Below are 8,006 nucleotides of genomic sequence, written 5' to 3'. Positions count from 1 at the left end.
GATTGCGCAACGGAGGCCGGGTCAGGTGGTATGCCAAGACGAATGCTTCTCTAGCTAACAACACTCTCGGGCAGCTTCAAATGGCTAGGGTGTTGAATGTTTCATAAAGCATTTTTTTCATTCAATCCACGAGACTACAGCAACAAAGTAAAATTTCAGATGTGTGCATTTCTCTCAACTAACCAAACTTGCTTGTGCTGCACCGTGAACTACTATATTACGGCTACAACCAAAAAATGCCACCATCGGGAGTTGTCGGACCTCCAACCTTTCGGTTAACAGCCGTACGTGCTAGCCGATTGCGCCACGGAGGCCGGGTCGGAGGTATGCCAAGAAGAATGCTTTTCTAGCTAACAACACGCTCAGGCAGCTTCAAATGGCTAAGGTGTTTACTGTTTCATGAAGTATTTTTTTTTCATTTAATCCACGAGACTACAGCAACAAAGTAAAATGTCAGATGTGTGCATTTCTCTCAACTAACCAAACTTGCTTGTGCTGCACCGTGAACTACTATATTACGGCTACAACCAAAAAATGCCACCACCGGGAGTTGTCGGACCTCCAACCTTTCGGTTAACAGCCGTACGTGCTAGCCGATTGCGCCACGGAGGCCGGGTCGGAGGTATGCCAAGAAGTATGCTTTTCTAGCTAACAACACGCTCAGGCAGCTTCAAATGGCTAAGGTGTTTACTGTTTCATGAAGTATTTTTTTTCATTTAATCCACGAGACTACAGCAACAAAGTAAAATTTCAGATGTGTGCATTTCTCTCAACTAACCAAACTTGCTTGTGCTGCACCGTGAACTACTATATTACGGCTACAACCAAAAAATGCCACCACCGGGAGTTGTCGGACCTCCAACCTTTCGGTTAACAGCCGTACGTGCTAGCCGATTGCGCCACGGAGGCCGGGTCGGAGGTATGCCAAGAAGAATGCTTTTCTAGCTAACAACACGCTCAGGCAGCTTCAAATGGCTAAGGTGTTTACTGTTTCATGAAGTATTTTTTTTTCATTTAATCCACGAGACTACAGCAACAAAGTAAAATGTCAGATGTGTGCATTTCTCTCAACTAACCAAACTTGCTTGGGCTGGACTGGAACAACTACTACACTACGGCTACAACCAAGAAATTTCACCACCGGGAGTTGTCGGACCTCCAACCTTTCGGTTAACAGCCGTACGTGCTAGCCGATTGCGCCACGGAGGCCGGGTCGGAGGTATGCCAAGAAGAATGCTTTTCTAGCTAACAACACGCTCAGGCAGCTTCAAATGGCTAAGGTGTTTACTGTTTCATGAAGTATTTTTTTTTCATTTAATCCACGAGACTACAGCAACAAAGTAAAATGTCAGATGTGTGCATTTCTCTCAACTAACCAAACTTGCTTGTGCTGCACCGTGACAACTACTACACTACAGCTGCAACAAAAAAATGCCGCCACCGGGAGGAGTCGGACCTCCAACCTTTCGGTTACCAGCCGAACGCGCTAGCCGATTGCGCCACGGAGGCTGGGTCGGGGGGTATGCCAAGAAGAATGCTTCTCTAGCTAACAACACTCTCGGGCAGCTTCAAATGGCTAGGGTGTTTAGTGTTTCATGAAATATTTTTTTCATTAAATCCACGAGACCACAGCAACAAAGTAAAATGTCAGATGTGTGCATTTTTCTCAACTAACCAAACTTGCTTGTGCTGCACCGTGACAACTACTACACTACAGCTGCAACAAAAAAATGCCGCCACCGGGAGGACTCGTTCGGGCAACCTTTCAGTTAACAGCCGAACGCGCTAGCCGATTGCGCAACTTAGGCCGGGTCAGGTGGTATGCCAAGAAGAATGCTTCTCTAGCTAACAACACGCTCGGGTGGCTTCAAATGGCTAGGGTGTTTAGTGTTTCATGAAGCATTTTTTTTCATTTAATCCACGAGACTACAACAACAAAGTAAAATGTCAGATGTGTGCACTTCTCTCAACTAACCAAACTCTTGTGCTCACCGTGACAACTGCTATAATACGGCTACAACCAAAAAATGCCACCACCGGGAGTTGTCGGACCTCCAACCTTTCGGTTAACAGCCGAACGTGCTAGCCGATTGCGCCACGGAGGCCGGGTCGGGGGGTATGCCAAGACGAATACTTCTCTAGCTAACAATACTCTCGGGCAGCTTCAAATGGCTAGGGTGTTGAGTGTTTCATGAAGCATTTTTTTCATTAAATCCACGAGACTACAGCAACAAAGTTAAATGTAAGGTGTGTGCACTTCTCTCAACTAACCAAACTCTTGTGCTCACCGTGACAACTGCTATAATACGGCTACAACCAAAAAATGCCACCACCTGGAGTTTTTGGACCTCCAACCTTTCGGTTAACAGCCGAACGAGCTAGCCGATTGCGCCACGGAGGCCGGGTCGGAGGTATGCCAAGAAGAATGCTTTTCTAGCTAACAACACGCTCGGGCAGCTTTAAATGGCTAAGGTGTTTACTGTTTCATGAAGTATTCTTTTCATTTCATCCACGAGACTACAGCAACAAAGTAAAATGTCAGATGTGTGCATTTCTCTCAACTAACCAAACTTGCTTGGGCTGCACTGTGACAACTACTACACTACGGCTGCAACCAAGAAATTTCACCACCGGGAGTTGTCGGACCTCCAACCTTTCGGTTAACAGCCGTACGTGCTAGCCGATTGCGCCAAGGAGGCCGGGTCGGGGTGTATGCGAAGAAGAATGCTTCTCTAGCTAACAACACGCTCGGGCAGCTTCAAATGGCTAAGGTGTTTACAGTTTCATAAAGCATTTTTTTTCACTTAATCCACGAGACTACAGCAACAAAGTAAAATGTCAGATGTGTGCATTTCTCTCAACTAACCAAACTTGCTTGTGCTGCACCGTGACAACTACTACACTACAGCTGCAACAAAAAAATGCCGCCACCGGGAGGAGTCGGACCTCCAACCTTTCGGTTAACAGCCGAACGTGCTAGCCGATTGCGCCAAGGAGGCCGGGTAGGGTTGTATGACAAGAAGAATGCTGATCTAGCTAACAACACTCTCGGGCAGCTTCAAATGGCTAGGGTGTTTAGTGTTTCATGAAGCATGTTTTTCGTTAAATCCATGAGACTACAGCAACAAAGTAAAATGTCAGATGTGTGCATTTCCCTCAACTAACCAAACTTGCTTGTCCTGCACCGTGACAACTACTACACTACGGCTACAACCAATAAATGCCACCACCGGGAGTTGTCGGACCTGCAACCTTTCGGTTAACAGCCCAACGTGCTAGCCGATTGCGCCACGGAGGCCGGGTAGGGTTGTATGCCAAGAAGAATGCTTCTCTAGCTAACAACACGCTCGGGCAGCTTCAAAAGGGTAGAGCGTTTAGTGTTTCATGAAGAAATTTTTTCATTTAGTCCACGAGACTACAGCAACAAAGCAAAATGTCAGATGTGTGTGTTTCTCTCAATTAAAAAAACTTGCTTGTGCTGCACAGTGACAACTAGTACATTGCAGCTAGAACCGAAAAATGCCGCCAACGGGAGGCACCGAAACTCCAACCTTTCGGTTAACAACTGAATGCGCTAGCCGATTGCGCCACGGAGGCCGGGTCGGGGGGTATGCCAAGGAGAATGCTGCTCCAGCTAACAACACGCTCGGGCAGCTTCAAATGGCTAGAGCGTTTAGTGTTTTATGAAGCAATTGTTTCATTTAATCCACGACACTACAGCGACCAAGTAAAATGTCAGATTTGTGCATTTCTCTCAACTAACCAAACGTGCTTGTGCTGCACCGTGACAACTACTACACTACAGCTACAACCAAAAAAATGCCACCACCGGGAGGAGTCGGACCTCAAACCTTTCGGTTAAAAACCGAACGTGCTAGCCGACTGCGCCACGGAGGCCGGGTTGGGGGGTATGCCAAGAATGCTTCTATAGCTAACAACACGCTCGGGCAGCTTCAAATGGCTAGGGTGTTTAGTGTTTCATGAAGAATTTTTTTTTTGTGCATGTGTGCATTTCTCTCAACTAACCAAACTTGCTTGTGCTGCACTGTGACGACAACTACATTACAGCTACAACCAAAAAATGCCACCACCGGGAGTTTTTGGACCTCCAACCTTTCGGTTAACAGCCGAACGAGCTAGCCGATTCCGCCACGGAGGCCGGGTCGGAGGTATGCCAAGAAGAATGCTTTTCTAGCTAACAACACGCTCGGGCAGCTTCAAATGGCTAAGGTGTTTACTGTTTCATGAAGAATTTTTTTCATTTAATCCACGAGACTACAGCAACAAAGTAAAATGTCAGATGTTTGCATTTCTCTCAACTAACCAAACTTGCTTGTGCTGCACCGTGACGACAACTACATTACAGCTACAACCAAAAAATGCCACCACCGGGAGTTTTTGGACCTCCAACCTTTCGGTTAACAGCCGGACGAGCTAGCCGATTGCGCCACGGAGGCCGGGTCGGAGGTATGCCAAGAAGAATGCTTTTCTAGCTAACAACACGCTCGGGCAGCTTCAAATGGCTAAGGTGTTTACTGTTTCATGAAGAATTTTTTTCATTTAATCCACGAGACTACAGCAACAAAGTAAAATGTCAGATGTTTGCATTTCTCTCAACTAACCAAACTTGCTTGGGCTGCACTGTGACAACTACTACACTACGGCTACAACCAAGAAATTTCACCACCGGGAGTTGTCGGACCTCCAACCTTTCGGTTAACAGCCGTACGTGCTAGCCGATTGCGCCACGGAGGCCGGGTCGGGGGGTATGCGAAGAAGAATGCTTCTCTAGCTAACAACACTCTCGGGCAGCTTCAAATGGCAAAGGTGTTTACTGTTTCATAAAGCATTTTTTTTTCATTTCATCCACGAGACTACAGCAACAAAGTAAAATGTCAGATGTGTGCATTTCTCTCAACTAACCAAACTTGCTTGTGCTGCACCATGACAACTACTACACTACAGCTACAACCAAAAAAATGCCACCACCGGGAGTTGTCGGACCTCCAACCTTTCGGTTAACAGCCGAACGTTCTAGCCGATTGCGCCAAGGAGGCCGGGTAGGGTTGTATGACAAGAAGAATGCTGATCTAGCTAACAACACTCTCGGGCAGCTTCAAATGGCTAGGGTGTTTAGTGTTTCATGAAGCATGTTTTTCGTTAAATCCATGAGACTACAGCAACAAAGTAAAATGTCAGATGTGTGCATTTCCCTCAACTAACCAAACTTGCTTGTCCTGCACCGTGACAACTACTACACTACGGCTACAACCAATAAATGCCACCACCGGGAGTTGTCGGACCTGCAACCTTTCGGTTAACAGCTGAACGTGCTAGCGGATTGCGCCACGGAGGCCGGGTAGGGGGGTATGCCAAGAAGAATGCTTTTCTAGCTAACAACACGCTCGGGCAGCTTCAAATGGCTCAGGTGTTTACTGTTTCATGAAGCATTTTTTTCATTTAATCCACGAGACTACAGCAACAAAGTAAAATGTCAGATGTGTGCATTTCTCTCAACTAACCAAACTTGCTTTTGCTGCACCATGACATTTACTACAATACAACTGCAACCAAAAAATGCCACCACCGGGAGCAGTCGGACCTCCAACCTTTCGTTTAAGAGCCGAACGTGCTAGACGACTGCTCCACGGAGGCCGGGATGGGGGGTATGCCAAGAAGAATGCTTCTCTAGCTAACAACACGCTCGGGCGGCTTCAAATGGCTAGGGTGTTTAGTGTTTCATGAAGCATTTTTTTTTTCATTTTATCCTCGAGACTACAGCAACAAAGTAAAATGTCAGATGTGTGCATTTCTCTCAACTAACCAAACTTGCTTGTGCTGCACCGTGAACTACTATATTACGGCTACAACCAAAAAATGCCACCACCGGGAGTTGTCGGACCTCCAACCTTTCGGTTAACAGCCGAACGTGCTAGCCGATTGCGCCACGGAGGCCTGTTCGGGGGGTATGCCAAGACGAATACTTCTCTAGCTAACAACACTCTCGGGCAGCTTCAAATGCCTAGGGTGTTGAGTGTTTCATGAAGCATTTTTTTCATTAAATCCACGAGACTACAGCAACAAAGTAAAATGTAAGATGTGTGCATTTCTCTCAACTAACCAAACTTGCTTGTGCTGCACCGTGACGACAACTACATTACAGCTACAACCAAAAAATGCCACCACCGGGAGTTTTTGGACCTCCAACCTTTCGGTTAACAGCCGAACGAGCTAGCCGATTGCGCCACGGAGGCCGGGTCGGAGGTATGCCAAGAAGGCTTTTCTAGCTAACAACACGCTCGGGCTGCTTCAAATGGCTAAGGTGTTTACTGTTTCATGAAGTATTTTTTTCATTTAATCCACGAGACTACAGCAACAAAGTAAAATGTCAGATGTTTGCATTTCTCTCAACTAACCAAACTTGCTTGGGCTGCACTGTGACAACTACTACACTACGGCTACAACCAAGAAATTTCACCACCGGGAGTTGTCGGACCTCCAACCTTTCGGTTAACAGCCGTACGTGCTAGCCGATTGCGCCACGGAGGCCGGGTCGGGGGGTATGCGAAGAAGAATGCTTCTCCAGCTAACAACACTCTCGGGCAGCTTCAAATGGCTAAGGTGTTTACTGTTTCATAAAGCATTTTTTTTTCATTTCATCCACGAGACTACAGCAACAAAAAAAAAATGTCAGATGTGTGCATTTCTCTCAACTAACCAAACTTGCTTGTGCTGCACCATGACAACTACTACACTACAACTACAACCAAGAAATGCCACCACCGGGAGGAGTCGGACCTCCAACCTTTCGGTTAACAGCTGAACGTGCTAGCGGATTGCGCCACGGAGGCCGGGTAGGGGGGTATGCCAAGAAGAATGCTTTTCTAGCTAACAACACGCTCGGGCAGCTTCAAATGGCTAAGGTGTTTACTGTTTCATGAAGCATTTTTTTCATTTGATCCACGAGACTACAGCAACAAAGTAAAATGTCAGATGTGTGCATTTCTCTCAACTAACCAAACTTGCTTGTGCTGCACTGTGACAACTACTACACTACAACTACAACCAAAAAATGCCACCACCGGGAGGAGTCGGACCTCCAACCTTTCGGTTAACAGCCGAACGTGCTAGCCGATTGCGCCACGGAGGCCGGGTCGGGGGGTATGCCAAGAAGAATGCTTCTCTAGCTAACAACACGCTCGGGCAGCTTCAAATGGCTAAGGTGTTTACTGTTTCATGAAGCATTTTTTTCATTTAATCCACGAGACTACAGCAACAAAGTAAAATGTCAGATGTGTGCATTGCTCTCAACTAACCAAACTTGCTTGTGCTGCACCGTGACAACTACTACACTACAACTACAACCAAAAAATGCCACCACCGGGAGGAGTCGGACCTCCAACCTTTCGGATAACAGCCGAACGTGCTAGCCGATTGCGCCACGGAGGCCGGGTCGGGGGGTATGCCAAGAAGAAGGCTTTTCTAGCTAACAACACGCTCGGGCAGCTTCAAATGGCTCAGGTGTTTACTGTTTCATGAAGCATTTTTTTCATTTAATCCACGAGACTACAGCAACAAAGTAAAATGTCAGATGTGTGCATTTCTCTCAACTAACCAAACTTGCTTTTGCTGCACCATGACATTTACTACACTACAACTGCAACCAAAAAATGCCACCACCGGGAGCAGTCGGACCTCCAACCTTTCGTTTAAGAGCCGAACGTGCTAGCCGACTGCTCCACGGAGGCCGGGTTGGGGGGTATGCCAAGAACAATGCTTCTCTAGCTAACAACACGCTCGGGCGGCTTCAAATGGCTAGGGTGTTTAGTGTTTCATGAAGCATTTTTTTTTTCATTTTATCCTCGAGACTACAGCAACAAAGTAAAATGTCAGATGTGTGCATTTCTCTCAACTAACCAAACTTGCTTGTGCTGCACCGTGAACTACTATATTACGGCTACAACCAAAAAATGCCACCACCGGGAGTTGTCGGACCTCCAACCTTT

General features: G+C 46.8%; 1 non-coding gene across 1 annotated transcript; it reads right to left on the bottom strand.

Moving 5' to 3' along the window:
- Positions 1-1,435: 1,435 nt before the first annotated feature.
- On the bottom strand, positions 1,436-1,509 carry TRNAT-GGU (transfer RNA threonine (anticodon GGU)). Its single transcript has one exon. It is a non-coding gene; the product is annotated as a tRNA-Thr (tRNA).
- Positions 1,510-8,006: the final 6,497 nt, after the last annotated feature.

This window comes from Amblyomma maculatum, chromosome 7 (assembly GCF_055883805.1).
Source record: "Amblyomma maculatum isolate TAMU_Amacu chromosome 7, ASM5588380v1, whole genome shotgun sequence".
NCBI lineage: Eukaryota > Metazoa > Arthropoda > Arachnida > Ixodida > Ixodidae > Amblyomma > Amblyomma maculatum.
The sequence above is the reverse complement of the archived record's forward strand: the minus strand, read 5'-3'. Positions and strand labels throughout refer to the sequence as shown.